Source organism: Rhineura floridana, chromosome 3 (assembly GCF_030035675.1).
Source record: "Rhineura floridana isolate rRhiFlo1 chromosome 3, rRhiFlo1.hap2, whole genome shotgun sequence".
NCBI lineage: Eukaryota > Metazoa > Chordata > Lepidosauria > Squamata > Rhineuridae > Rhineura > Rhineura floridana.
The window spans coordinates 97,687,747-97,703,551 of NC_084482.1; the positions used below are offsets into that span (position 1 = coordinate 97,687,747).

Genomic DNA, 15,805 nt, shown 5'->3' on the forward strand with positions numbered 1-15,805 from the left:
TTTCCAAACTGGTGTGCCTCCAGATGTTGTTGGACCACAACTCCCATCAGCCTCAGCCATTGGCTGATGGGAGTTGTGGTCCAACAACATCTGGAGGCACACTGGTTGGGAAAGGCTGGTTTAGAGGGAGAAGGCAAGAAAGGGATGGATGGAAATGAAATGAAAAGAAGGAGCAAGAGCTAGGCCTCTGGTGGGGATCAGGGCTCATGAGCTGGGCAGTTGTCCGGGGCTCCAACCTGAGAGGAGTGCCTTGCTGAGCTGAAGGATGCGGCGCTGAGGTCAGTGGCTGTTTTTTTTTAATGTACTCTGCAGTGAGCTAGGGTGGCAAAAAGGAAGTGTCTAACTTTTTCCCCAAGCTCTACAGGTTGTTTGGGTACTAACTACAAATATGATCTTCCTTCAGTTACCTTGAAAGTATGTTTCTTTTTTAATTTCCATGCTGATAAGGGGGACGGACGCAGCTTTACTTTGAGGCAATGTTACCAATCACTTAGCACTTCAAATACTATAAACACTATATATAATAATAATAAAATTAAGCTGAAAGCTGTAAGAGGTCAGCTGGATACCTTTTTCATTTAAAACTTTTCTTTAATGATAAAAATAATAGATATTCTACAATAAATAATTCTTACCAAAAGAAAGGAATTGTTACAAAAATATTAAAAGTAAAAACTGTAATAGTTGAAGAGGGAGTATTGGAGCTCAGGGAGGACAGCTTGCAGCAGGAGCCATTTTTTGTGTGTGTTGAACATAATACACAATATAGGCCTACAACTCCATGGGGCTTACAACACCATGAGAGTCATCCTCTCAACACCCACACCACATGACAGAGATTTCATTGGGATCCTAGAACTGGAGCAGGACTACAAAGCAAAGTAACAAGTAAGAGTTAGCTCACTTTGGGCCCCTTTCATAGGCATTGCTGGGGAAAACCATGGGAGCAGCAGGGTCTGTTACACTGCTATGTTTTGCAAGGGCCGTACAGCTTGTGGGGGGGACTGGGACAATTTGCCATAGGCTCCCACAAAACAAGATCCCCCACCTCAATTTCTTTGCATGCAATTGGTCCCTGCCCTGACATCAGCCTGCCACACTGTTCACCAGAATTCTTGGCATTTTGTTTAAAGTTTTCATAAAAATGAGAAATGATGTATTAGAGTGCAAGATGATTCACTAATAGGTAAAACAACCCTTGTGATTTAAGAACGTACCTATAGCCAACAGATATTTCTATCAAACTTTAAAAAGCAGGGAAATTGGGCAGCTATAGTGAATGCACCAGGGAAGCAGGAGACCTGACCTCCTCTCTGAGATATTGGACTGCCCTACAAATTTGTCAAAATGCAAACACAATTTGGGTTGGTCTTTCACAGTCCAATCCACTTCCTGTGTAGCTTGGAAGAATTTGATAACATGTGCCTCTGAGCACATGTGACATCACTCCTGCGCCTTTCCTTGTGCCACAGAAAATTACTCTCCAGTGACACCTTGTTTGGAACTGTTCTTTTCAGTGCCTGCTGAAGACCTTCCTGTTTCAACAAACCTTTTAGGTAGAGACCTTATCCCAGTCTGCATCTGTGTTGGAATTGCTTTTTAAGATTTTTAAAGCTTTTTAAAAAAAAGATGTTTCTAAAGATGTTTTGTTTAATATATTTCAATGTCTGTTTTTATGATGCTTTATAGTGTTTTTAGTGTTTTTGTTTGCCGCCCTGGGCTCCTACTGAGAGGAAGGGCGGGATATGAATTTAATAAATAATAATAATAAGAGCGGTCAGGCAGGCTTATGATTGGTCCAGGCCAAGTAGCACCGGTTACAGAGCTTGTTGTAAGGACAGAAGGAAGGATTTATGGAGTAATTCTGTGGCAGAGCAGACGGCCTGTTCTTGTCACAGAAAGAACTCCAGGCCGGGCAGAGAAAGAGTTGATGGAGTTCCAAGCAAGGTGCCACTGGAGAGTAATTTTCTGTGGCACAGGGAAAGGCACAGGAGTGATGTGAGGCACGGTGTTAAGGAGGAATCCTTTCTAAGTGAGTAGTGGAGAAGGTCAGGAGCAGACCAGAACCAAAAGACCTGTGAGACTGAGCCCCAGGAAGCACTAAGAAGCTCTGCCACTAGGGGTTTGGAATATTTGGAATTTGGAAGAGGTACTCAGGAGAAGCACAACCTGATTCCTATACCCTCATCCCCATGTAAGAAACAAATGAAGCACATCTATCATTCTGTTTGATCCCAGGGCAAGGAGGAGCTGCAGGTGAGAATTCTCACATGTAGTTTGTGCGTGCAATAATTCTCACATGTGACTTCCAGCTTTGTACACACATGCATGGGTCCTTGTAGGGGGCAGCTGCAGGGTCCCTGACATCACACCTGCCCCAGGCCCTATAAACCCTCTGGCTGGCCATGCAAAGCTGACCATAGTGGATTGGAGGCTCTGAAGGCACTCTTCTCGCAGGGTGCTGTTTATCCTAGGGCTGGCTCTGGTAGGGATTGGGAGTGGGCGAAAGAGTGAGTGAGTGAGTGAGTGGGTGATGGCAGTAAGGTGGAGGGAACCCCCTGAGGTCATCTTATCCAATGGACTCCTCATAATCTGGAGCTGATCTTCATTTTTTTAAGAATGGTCAGTGAGGTGTACTGAACCCTCCCTCCTCCCGTTGTCACTTTTTACTCAGGTTCAGTTCTTTCAGAACCGGGGTGGTGGAGGTGGAGGAGGAGGGAAGAATCTCAGGAGAAGAAAGGGCAGCAGATGTAAAGAGGATCGTGTACCCCCTCAACTGAACATCCCTTTCCCTTTTGCACCAATACCACCCCTCCCTTATATATGTGACAGTTCAGCCTGAGATACTTTAAGGAGATGGGTCTGTTCGTCGATGTCATGCCCTTTTGAAAAAAATGGAGAGAGGAAAATATTTGCTTTCTGGTTGCAGATTTTAGTTATCCTGCTTTAGCACAGTCTACCCTTTCTTTAGCAACCGGAGCCTCGAAATAAATACAGATCTCTCTGGCTCAGTTGAGCGGTCCATCTAGTTTAATCATCTGTCTAGAGAGGAAAACAATTAGAAGCATGATTTACTTAAGAGCTCTGCTGCTGCTGCTGCAGTGCCTACTGCCCGCCAATGACTGTGCTAGCAGGTCAGATGAGCCTGTTCTTCTTTACCGGTCCTGCTGTCTGCCAGGCGATTGTCTCAGGTTTCCTTCCCCCCCACCCTTCAGTGTCAACTTGTGGTTTTAGATTTAAGGGGTTTGTTTTCCACTTCTCCATCAAAGAAGGTCTCTGAGGCAGCTGGAAAGAGCCGGACAGCAGCCAACACACCACAGGCATTGCACAGAATGAGCTTTAATTCTCACTAGCACCCTTTTCTGGACACGGTTTTGGAAGCCTTCCAACAACCTAACATGTTTGTCGTGGCCTGTCACCTCTGTTTTCTGCAGTAACCGAAGGAAGAGGGGAGAAGCTGCTTCATAGAAGGGGAACTACAGGCAGCATCCAAGGGAAACTGTACAGGAATCTAGTGGGAGAAAGAAGCCTGCAGCTGCACTGGGCTGGCACACCACACTCCCTGCTGCATTTTGCTTCCTGACAACAGCGGCAAAACTGTCAGCTTAAACGCTGCTCATCAGGTAAGAGGAAAACCGTCCAAAGAGAGTCCCAGCGAAGGCTTCAGGCCAAGAAGGGACTGAGTGAGAGAGGAATGGATGGAGTAGAGAAAGATGTAACTGCAGAAGGAGTTGTGGTTCTTCTAATATTTAGGTTACTACTGACTCTAACCAGAAAATGCCAAGATCATTCTGCATGTTGACATCAAGGCTATGAACTTGGGGTTCATAGTTGAGTAAGACTTCTCCTATTTTTATATATGCATATCATCTCCCCCGCCCCGGAGAGTATCAGGGAGTAAGAGCCCTGAGGTCAGGAAGGAAAAACTGCCCTTCTCTCCCATATCGTCAGCTGCAGCCCTGGAAATGATCATAACTGTTTACTGTAGATTTGCCTAGGAAAAGGAAGGCTTGATGGATGAGTTTTGCTTAGATGCTAATTTTCTGCTTTGCATCTTAGCTGCAACAGCAACATTACTCCTTACTTATTTATTCATTTATTTCAATTAATTTACTAAAGTAATGCATTTCAAAAATAATATGTTATTTATTCATTTCTTTTCATTACACCCACCTAGGATACAGTTTCTTCCAAGGTGGCTTACAAGTGAAATCAAAACACAGTTTTAAAAACAGACAGGCAATAAAACAATATCAAAGCATACAAATACGACAGGCTCATTCCCACAGGCCATTGGTGTTTATGGAGAGTGGGGATTGGGGTGGTAGTCCAGCTGAAGCCTGCTCCCCCCCCTCTCTCTCCCTCCTTCCCACAGGGCAGTTGGTGGTAGATGGCCCTGTAAGGTAAAAGGGACAGTTGAGCTGAAGCAGCCTAGGGTGTCTTCTTCACCTGCCTCCCTTCCTCACGCGTTCCTACCCAATTCTTGTGGCATCTCTTTTACCTTTGCAGCTGAGATAGCTTGTTGACTTGAAACACCTGAGTGTCTTCCATATAAGTACTGTGGGCATGCTGCATCCTTCTTGCTTCTTCACTTTTTGCTTGTGACATACCACAGCCGGAGGGTGCTTCCAGACAGGTGTTTACTGTGGGATCAACGCTCCTCATACATGCAAGGTTTTCTTTAAACATGATGTCATTGGCATCAAAATGCCAGCCTGTATTTCTCCTGCCCCTGCTGCCTTTAATGTGGATTTACCCGTTTTGTGAAAAATCTGGTAAGTTTATTTAGAAAACCGTCTTGCCAACAACCTATTTATGATATCTGAACAACTCTTGCAATATTAAGCCCTGGTCTGGAAGCACACTAAATGATAGAGTTCTAAAGGAGCTTCTTATGGGCTCTTTCTGGGAGAAAGGGTAGGATATAAATGTGATGATGATGATGTGCTGTTTATGTGCTTGGCATAACTCCTAAAGCATTGTCCTCTATTGCAGGCATGAACTGGGTGGTCACTGCACTATTTATTCCAGCTTCTGAAGTGATTTTATCTTGTCCCCAGTGGCTAAAATTTGTAATTGTGGTGTGCTAAAATATTTGTTCACAGTTTTATTCGTATATAAAATGATTTTTCTAGCATTGTGTGTGTGAAAGTGATACCACATGTTATTGTTAGATCTCTATTTGCATTTTGTAATACACTTACAGCTGTTTAGATGATGGTGATACTACCTAACGTATGTGCTGCCAAATTGCGAAGCCCTTTACTGCAACAATGGTGCTGATTTTAACATAGAGCCTCTCCTCTTATTGTTGGCTTGTGAATCAAAGTACAATTCTGTCCCTAAAGCCATTGTGTGGAAAACATTGTTGTTATGTTGCATCTGGCCACATCAAATATAACTGGCTAGGACAGGGATGTGCAAGCAGATCTTTGCCTCCCTGCCTCTCTCTGTCTTATTGTTTATTTTGCAAAATCCCTGCATTGAGATGCAATAGCTTCATGATTTGTATTTCCCACATTTACACGCTTTTTCTGTGGGATGGGGATAATAGAAACCTGCAGCATATCATCCCCTAACAGTCAAGACCAGGTGCTGTGCTTACCGAAGTTTGGTTTCCTTTGGAACAAGGAGTCTTATTGGCATTGTGTAATATTTGCACTTATTTACAAATATACAGGTCAAGAATAGGCAGAGGCTCAGATTAAACAATCCACCACTGCTCCCACATCAGTTCTCTAAGGAGATGCTTACAAAGACAAGACGCAGCTATCTCCATTCACTTCCAGATGACCTGCTTATGAACATTCATTCTGATTTGTTTGCAGGGAGATTGGATAACGTTGGCTATTTAATGAGCTTTAATTCTTATTTGTTTGTGGCGAGGTTATATGATGTTGTGTCAACGCAAGTGTTATCCCACACTTTCCAGTACATTTTCCTGTTTCTTTTGTTATTGTGAAGAATCTGACCTTTTTCGGAAGCAGGTTTGTCACACAAGACCCCCCCAATCCACTAGAATTGCACAACTTGAGTTTGCCAGTATGTGACTGAATCCCACTCCAAAATAGCAACAGTCTGGAAGCACCCTTTGTCATAGGCTGCTTTCACACATGGGGCTAATAGCGCTAGTTTAACGGATTAAAAAGGTAGCGCTTCATTCCGGATTTCAAGAATCCCTTTCACACTGCAGGACCTGTTATACTGGCATTTTGCGCAACAGTCTTTCATACAGGTCTTCACCTACCCGTTTGAGGCCTGTTCTTTCGGTGCGTGGAGGGGGGTTTGAAGGAGGCACGATCACGATTGCGATCAGCTGAGAGGCGTAATCGCGATCAGCTGAGAGGCGCAGCAGTGCAGCAGCAGAGGCTCTGGTTAAGCAGCAGCAGCATAGGCTGCTCTCCAGGAGCAGCTGGGATCGGCTTGGAGGCGCAGCGGTGGCAGTTGGTAAGGGTGGGAACGCACTGCATGCTGGGATGGCTGTCACGTGTGCAGCGGCAGTAGCGCAAAACTCCCGCAATCTTCCAGGTTCCCAGCCTGCTATCGGAATTTTTCAGGTATCATTTATTGCGGAATTTAGTGCTAAACTTCCACTACATTCCACCAGAATTCCGGAGCTACCCGTTATATCATGTGAAAGCTCAAATTTTATGCGCAAATTAACAGGAAATAAATTGTCAGAATAACGGAATAAAGTGCAGTGTGAAAGCACCCTTACTCTGTCTCAGACTCAGACTGCCCTTTGTTTCCTTCAGAGATACCTAGATCAGTAGTTCCCAAACTTTTTCCCGGACAGACCACTTGAAAATTGCTGAGAGCCTTCACAGACCACTTAATGGTATTTCTGTCTCTTGTAGCAATGGTAGAGGACCACAGTTAGGGAACCCCTGACCTGGAGTAGAGCATCCTCAGTCAGAAGTGGAGGATGGCTATTTCCTAGTCATTGTGGCATTTCCCTAACAAAGGGCCAGGGCCATTAAAGCAATGCCTGAGTGTGTTTCTGGCTCCAGTTACATTCTTCTCACCAAACATCCAATCTTTCAACAATATACTTTCAAGGCAGAGCCAGACTATTGCAGGTTTTGCCAGTATGTTTTCACACATTAACGTACCTCAGACTTGTCATGCAAATTCAGAGATCAGGTCCCTGCATAGGTGTTAAGATGAAAGCTATCTGAAATGGAATGCAATTTAATATGCCTTTGGAGACCAATACTGATATTTTATTAAATTGAAATTGATACATCAGGCAGTACTAATGAGTTCAAGGTAAAGGAACATGGTAGTGTTCCTAAAATAGTCTGCTATTATAGGCCTCAAGATTCTGTAGCGTATGAAATTATAACTGTTAAGCTAATGATTTAGAACAGCTGGTATAGCACAGTGGGCAGGAGAGCTTGGCCATGAGTCCAGAGTCTGTGAGTTCAAATCCCCGCTCATGTCTCCTGGGTGTCAAGGGCCAGCTAAAGATCACCCCACAGTGAGTGGCTCAGGGGTTACGTGCCCTGCCACCTGTGCAGCCATGGGCAAGCTGCAGAGTCCCAAGGAGCCCAGTTGCCCCCCAGCTGGCTGTTGCGGACAAGGAAGGGACTGGCTTGTGCAGCTGTGGCAAGCTGAGCAGGCCCTAGCCAGCTGGGAAGGACTAGCCTCAGAGGAAGGCAATGGTAAACCCCCTCTGAATACTGCTTACCATGAAAACCCTATTCATAGGGTCGCCATAAGTTGGGATCGACTTGAAGGCAGTCCATTTCCATTTTTTTCCAATGATTTAGAGCTAGGCAGACATGATCTACCTGATGACGTCTACAAATGATCCAATAAAAATTGCCACAGGTACAGCAAGTTTAAAAGTGCTGAAAATAGACACATTCACTCTTTTTATTCCAATTTTTAAACAGCCATACCCTATATTTCTTTCCCTTGTGGTAAAAACCACTCATGTGTGTGATTCAGACTTATCAAGGAAAGCAATTGTTAATTGATTTGGCAAAGTTCAGAGTTGTGGTTCAAATGTTATTAAAGTTTTCCTGTCCCATTTAAATCTATATAAAACACAAAGCCAAAAATGCCGAAACCAATAATAAAGATGTGTATACAAGCCACAATTTATAAATGCAAGACACTCGGACAGTAGTAAGTACAAAAATGCAAAACACAGATACTTGTGAACAAAACAATGTATAAATACAAAAGAAATAGATGAAAAGTGAAACAGGAATCTAAAGTATATCAGTAACGAGCTCTCCAAGATTGCCAAATCGTTTCACGCTTTCTCAAACAACAGAGGATGTAAGTACAAGGAATATGTCAAATGGCAGCTATCAATCTCTCAATACCTTAGTTTTATTTTAAAGCAGAAAATATTACACTATGCTCCATGGAAAATATAATGGACAAATGGATTATTAAAAAATATGTTTATCTGTGGATTAATACTGTTATATGCAATAACAGAATATAGAAATACCTGGTGGATTCAATCAAATCGGTACAGATAGTTGCAGTAGAACAGTTAATTCCTCCAATTGGTGCAAAAATGCAAATAACAAATTATTATCTGAATATTGTGAATTAACATATGAATTTGAATATTAAAGTCAAAAATACACACCTATAATCTACCAGTCAAAGTAACACCTGGCCCAGTCAGGGTGAATGTTTGAAAGCTATTTAGTGACAAAAAAAAAATCAAACTGAAGTTTTATAGGGAGTGTGCCAATTAATGACCATACATAGCTGAGATGGGTGGCATCTCTAAAGAACATTTAAAGGAACAGACTCATATACAAGGAAAAAATACAAAACATTTATAAAAACACAGATAAATCAATTGTATTATTTAAACCTTCAGAAGACATGGTGTTTAAAGTGTGAATGCCTCTCATTGTGTGAGTAATAAGTGGAAGGACATTTTTTTGTATGGACAGGAATGGATCTTTTCAGTTGCACAAAATAAGAAGTCAGAAGGCTCATGTTTGTTCTCCAAACAATGCTTTGTTAAACCAATGGCAGCAACTACTGACAAGATCAGGTAATGCACCTGCAGTTCAATTCTGAAGCAAAAACTCTACCAGTTCACCAGTGTTTGCAGGAGCTAACTAGTGAGTGCTGTGTGCAATGTGTATTACTTTAGTTATGGAGAATGACAGTGTTGTACAGTTGTTAAACAAGGAGTTGACAGCCCTTTTGGACCCATGGACACATTGGGAAACCTGAGGAACTGTTGTTGGCACCCACCCATGCACATGCATCACAACTACACCACAACCACAACTGAGGTCATACACCTTAGCTCACAAATCTTTTCTGTTATGTAGCAATGATTGGGAGGGTGGAATTTCAAACAAAGTGGTGTGCTGGAAGAGGGTGCTTAACCCTTCCACCTATCACGTCTTCTTAAACTTCAGCACAATACCATCCAGTCAGTTTTATTCCCACCGAACGTCTCTCACAGCTCTGGGTGTTTTATTTATTTTGTTTATTGAATATATATCCCTCCCCTTTTCCCAGAAGAAGCCGTGGGGGGAAACAAAAATACAAAAAAACCACTCTAAAAAGCTTTAAAACAAAAGACTTTAAAACATATCAAAACAAAACATCTTTAAAAACATATTAAAACAAAACATCTTTAAAAACATATTTTAAAAAAAGCTTTAAAAACAGCTGAAGAAGTAATTGCCCTGGTCACCCTGCTTGATGACCTACCCTGGGCATCAGACAGGGGAAGTGCATCCCTGTTGGTGCTGCTGGACCTCTTGATGGCCTTTGATACCATCGATCATGGTATCCTTCTGAGCCGTCTTGCTGGGATGGGTCTAGGAGGCACTGTTTTACAGTGGCTCCGTTCCTACCTGATGGACAGGACCCAGAAAGTGGTGCTGGGAGACTACTGCTCGACCCCCTGGCCATTGGCCTATGGGGTACCGCATAGGCCAACGGCCATTCTGTCTCCCATGTTCTTTAACATTTATATGAAACCGCTGGGTGAGATCATCAGGAGATTTGGAGTGTATTGTCATCAATATGCTGATGACACTCAACTCTATCTCTCCCTTCCATTTGATGGCAGGGTGGGAGTGCTTGTCCTAAACAGGTGCCTGGAGGCTGTGAAAGGCTGGATGTGGGCTAACAAACTGAAATTTAATCCAGACAAGATGGAAGTGTTGCTGGTTAAGGGGAAAACTGCCCCAGGGATAGGGTTGCAAGCTGTTCTGGATGGGGTTGCACTCCCCTTGAAAGAGCAGGTCCGCATTTTGAGAGTTTTTCTGGATCCTGCCCTGCTGCTGGAATACCAGGTGGCTGCGGTAGCCAGGAGTGCTTTTGGCCATCTCAAAATGGTCTACCAACTGTATCCGTTCCTGGAAGCAGCTGACTTGGCCACAGTGACACATGCATTGGTGACATCGAGGCTTGATTAGTGTAACGCATTCTATGTGGGGCTGCCTTTGAAAATGATTCGGAAACTACAGTTGGTCCAAAATGTAGCAGCCAGAATGTTAACTGGAGCACAGCGCAGGGACCATATCACCCCTGTGCTTTATCAACTCCACTGGCTCCCAATTTGTTTCCGAGCCCAATTCAGAGTGCTGGTTTTGACCTTTAAAGCCCTAAACGGCCTTGGACCAGTGTACTTAAGGGACTGCTTACATCCATATATTCCTACCCTGGATTTAAGATCATCTGCCTCTGGTCTCCTCTGCATGCCTGGAATGAAAGAAGATAGATTGACAGGCATGCGGGAGAGTGCCTTTTCAATTGTGGCTCCCAGACTCTGAAATTCCCTGCCCCAAGAAGCCCGCTTTTGCTCCCTCCCTGATGTTCTTCCGGAAATTTGTAAAAACTATTTTGTTCCAGAGAGCCTTTGGTTGGGACTGACAGGTCAGCCTGTCATTGTTTAACGTTTTTTATCTTTTATTTTTATCTTTTAAGTTCTTTTATTCCCACTCTCTTATATGTGTATGCACATATATACATGTATGTATGTTTATATGTGTGTGTATGCATAATGGATTTTAAGCATTTTAATTTTCTGTAATGTTTGTGTTTTTATTGTGTATTTTACTATATACGTGTGCTATTTTATTGTAGCCGCCCAGAGTGCCCTATTGTAGGGTAGAAGGGTGGGGTAGAAATATTTTAAATAAATAAATAATTCCAACACAGACACAGACTGGGATAAGGTCCTTAGAGGAAGGTCTTCAGTAGGCACTGAAAAGATAACAAATATGGTGCCTGTCTAATATTTAAGGGTAGGGAATTCCAAAGGGTAGGCGCCACCACACTAAAGTCCGCTTCCTATGTTGTGCAGAACAGATCTCCTGATAAGATGGTATCTGCAGGAGGCCCTCACCTGCAGAGCACAGTGATTGACTGGGTATATAAGGGATAAGACGGTCTTTCAGGTATCCTGGTCCCAAGCAGTATAAGGCTTTATACACCAAAACTAGGACCTTGAACTTAACCTGGTAGCTAATAGGTAGCCAGTGCAATTCTTTCAGCAGCAGGGTGACATGTTGGTGATACTCTGAGCCAGTGAGCAGTCTCACCATTGCATTTTGCACCAGCTACAGCTTCCGGACCAACCTCAAGGGTAGCCCCACATAGAGTGCATCACAGTAATCCAGCCTGGAGGTTACCAGTGCATGGACAACAGTGTTCAGGCTATCCTGATTCCATTACCAGGCAAAGCTGTTAAAAGGCACTCCTAGCCACTGAGATCACCTGGGCATCTAGCAACAAAGATGGATCCAGGAGCACCCCCAGACTACGAACCTGCCCTTTCAGAAGGAGTATGACCCCATCCAAAGCAGGCGACTGATCAATTATCTGAATTTGTGAACTACCAACCCACAGTGCCTCCATCTTGCTAGGATTCAGACTCAGTTTATTGGCCCTCATCCAGCCCATCACCAGGTCCAGGCACCGATCCAGGGTTTGCTTGGCCTCTCCTGATTCAGATGTTACAGAGAAATAGAGCTGGGTATCATCAGCATACTGCTAACACCTCACCCCATATCTCCTGATGACCACTCCCAAGGGCTTCATAAAGATGTTAAACAGCATGGAGGACAAGATGGTTCCCTATGGCACCCCACAGCACAACTGCCAGGGAGCCAAAAGACAATTACCCAATGCTATTCTCTGAAAATGACACTGGAGGTAGGATCAGAACCACTGTAAAACAGTGCCTCTGATACCCATCTCACCAAATCGACACAGAAGCATATAATGGTCAATGATATCAAAAGCCACTGAGAGATCAAGTAAGAATAACAGGGTCACACCAGCCCTGTCTTTCTCCCAATAAAGGTCATTGATACAGTAATCTATCCATTTTCCAGTGCATTTCCCCATCACTTCCCTTACCACAAAAAGTCGGGGGGGGGTGGAGGCAGATGGGTTGTATGAGAATGCCAAGTCCATTTTAATTATGCAACCTGAGTTAGATCCCATCCACTTGGATCACATCCACATAACAGTAATAATCTGGAAATGGCCTTTGTCTCTCGCTCCTTAACAGGAAGTAATCTTTTCCTCTTAAGCTTCATTATGGGAAGGACCATAGATCAGTGGTAAAGCATCTGCCTTGCATTTAGAAGGTCCAGGATTCCATTCCTGATGTCTCCAGGCAGGGCTAGGAAAAGTTCCTGCCTAAAATCCTGGAGACCTGCTGCCAGCCGAAGTAGACAATATTGAGCCAGATGGACCAATGGTATGGCTGCTTTCACACTGCACTTTATTCTGTTATTCTGATGATTTCTTACCTGGTAATTTGCGCATTATATTTGATCTTTCACATGACGGACAAGCTAGCTCCGGAATTCTAGTGGAATGTAGTGGAAGTTTAGCGGAAATTTCCATGATAAATGATACCAGAAATAATCCATTAGCAAGGCTGGGAACCCAGAAGGTCGCATGAGTTTTTCGCTACCTGCAGCTGTTGGAGAATTTTGTATTTCTCCTGTCGGTTCTTTGCTGGGGGTCCCTTAAATAATTATCTCTGAGACAGGCTTAAAGCAAAAAAGTAGGCCTTTATTAAAAAAATAAAACAAGCATATGCAAGGTCAGTCCCCCAGAACACATCCAGGAAGTATCCAAGAGGGACTGCAAAGAGGCACTGTGTGCAAGCTCCTTTTATAAAGTACAATTTCAGCATGTGACAATCATTTAACCAATCCCCCAAATTCTTTTCTATGTACCATAACAGTTTCTTCCCTCTTGAAATATTTCCAACCAACCAGATAATTTTATTAAAATGAATACATGTATACATACCTCCCATCTCCCATTGTGTTCATTGATGTCAACCTGTCCCCTTTGCTGATATTACCACTATTCAACTGTCATATATTACTGATGATTCTGTACTATGCATTTCATTCCCATCATGGTTTTCTGATCAGCCAAGCTGGGCAGGAACGTCCACAGGACATAAGACATAACGGCATGTTCCTTTAGACCAGCCTTTCCCAACCAGTGTGCCTCCAGATGCTGTTGGACCACAACTCCCATCAGCCTCAGCCAGCATTGCCAATGGCCAGGACAGATAGGAGCTGTGGTCCAACAACATCTGGAGGCACACTGGTTGGGAAAGGCTGCTTTAGACAATACCATGATGCAAGGTCAATTTTGATTCCTCTTAAAGTGACTGGAAAAGTCTATATGAACATTCCGCTTATTACTACACTGCTATAGAGAGATTCATTTTATATCACCATACTATAACCAAAAGCCACATAATATAAAGAATATAATATAAAGAATGATTAGGGAACACAGAAAAAGAAAAGGGGTAAATCTGAGCCAGCCACTTCTCCATAAAACACAGTAAAATGCAGAAAGGCAGCCCATCTCAAAATACCCCTTACCTCAAGAACACACTTAATGATTTTATGGAATACATCATGCCATTATAAAATCAGTATCAAGCAAAAATTTCTGTCTACTTAGATTTTTCCTTTATAAAGATTTCTTTTAGCTAAAGCATTTTTCTTTTCAATAGAAGAGCTCAGAAACCCCGGTTTCCAAGATCAAATAGTAAAAGTATATTAATCTTAAACAATACTAAATTAATGATCTTCCATCACGCTTTTAGCCCTCCTTGGCATGGAAAGGTGCTTAGAAATTTTGCAGAGAGGTAAGCTTGACCTCTCTGCTTTTCCCTACACACAGGCTTTGCTTTTAATGCCTGCTGTGTGTGAATAAGGGGGAAAAATCCATTTTTCCTTAATCAATTTCAGGGGCCCTAATTGTTTCTGTTGCATGGAACTGGTTGCCCAGTATTGGAAAGCTTAGTCACATTGGCAGATGCATCTATCAGTTTCAGTAGGGTCCAGATATGTGACATAGATATGCAATAGAAAACATGAGCTCAGGAACCACTGACAAGGGCTGGACAGGATAAAAAGATTTTGCCACTGAAAGCACTATTTTTAAAGGATTATGTCAGTTATCACTAATGGTATTTATCACTCCATCATCTGACTACATTTGTATCTTTGTTTGAAATCCCTGGGGTAAAACTGCCTGCTGAAGTAATGCTTTGGTACTTCAGTGCAGCTAAAGTCAAGCTCTCTTTCCATCTCTGCTGAATCACATGGCTAATGTCCCCATAGGTATTGCTGTCTGCTTCCAGTAAAGATCATCATTAGGTAACACTTCAAGGTGCTTGATTACAGAATATGTTCCATCATATTTGGGACCTGCCAAACAATCTAGGTAAATTGGAATGCTATGGGACATGTGTTAGGGTAATGGGGACTGAAAAGTACTACTGTTGAAGGCTAATTTAGATGTAACATGTCTAACAGTCTCCTGACTCTTTTCTGAAAGTAAAAACAAACACTGCTGCAACCAGGGGCAGAGAAACAGTGGGAGAAACGGAGATCATTTTGAGTGGGAAAATAGCTTCAGGGGACACAGTTAAGCAGCTCCTCCCCTACCATTCCTCCACTCCCTATTGTAGCCTCCTGTGCTGCTTTTAGTTTAAAAAACACCTGTGACTGTCATCCTAGTTTGTCTATTGTTTGTGATGTGGTGGAGGCAGTGGCATCTTCCCAGCAGCAGTGGTGCTGAACTCATTGAGACAGGGACGGGGTGAGGCAGCAGTAGAATTCAGGATTTGGGGGTCCTCTCTCGGTCTCTGGGTGAGTCACCCTAATTTCCGGACTCTTAGCTTTCAATTAAAAAAAAATAGCTTCCTAGGTGGTCTGGTTCAAGAGATATACACCAAAATGTTACAAACTCCCTCCCCCCCCCACAATTTCTGTTTGGCTGCTTAATCCACACCCTTTCAGGTTTTTAGCCAATAAGTGCAGTCAGGGTTGTGATTGATGAGGGATTTATTGAACTCCAGGCAAAAGCTAAAATGCATTGCTGAAAACAGTTTCCTTTTCCTGCTTGTCTGCACATCTGGAATTCAGTAAATTTATAACTTTCAGCAACATCAAGAGTACTTTCTCTGTGCAGGAGATCTGACTATATTGGGACTTGCTCCTGAGTAAACATGCATAGGATTGCACTAGAACAGAAGATCACAGTAAACAATTTCAGTTTTGATTATAATAAAAGTGTGCATGCAGGTTTTTTAATTACTTGCAAAAAACAGCATATTATACATTTTATCTCTCAAATAATTTTTGAACAGAAATTTTAAAAAGTGTACGTGCTACAATGCCATTACAATATATAAGAGCAGAACAAATACTATGTGGCACCTATACCATGGAAAGCACACCTTGAACTTGGCCTGGTAGAAAATCAACAACCAGTACAGATTTCAGAGCAGATGTATTATGTGCTGATA

General features: G+C 42.9%; 1 protein-coding gene across 11 annotated transcripts in view; it reads left to right on the top strand.

Annotated features, from left to right (window-relative positions):
• The window catches only part of FGF1 (fibroblast growth factor 1), a 140,425-nt gene that overhangs the window by 10,493 nt on the left and 114,127 nt on the right, over positions 1–15,805 (top strand). For 8 of the 11 annotated variants that reach the window (XM_061616988.1, XM_061616991.1, XM_061616992.1 and 5 more), the window contains exon 1: positions 3,269–3,623. The gene's annotated coding sequence lies outside the window, so the exon portion shown is untranslated. Of the gene's footprint in view, positions 1–191; positions 279–813; positions 889–3,268; positions 3,624–15,805 lie in introns of those variants that run through there. The other 3 variants (XM_061616994.1, XM_061616995.1, XM_061616993.1) reach the window with 3 other exon arrangements.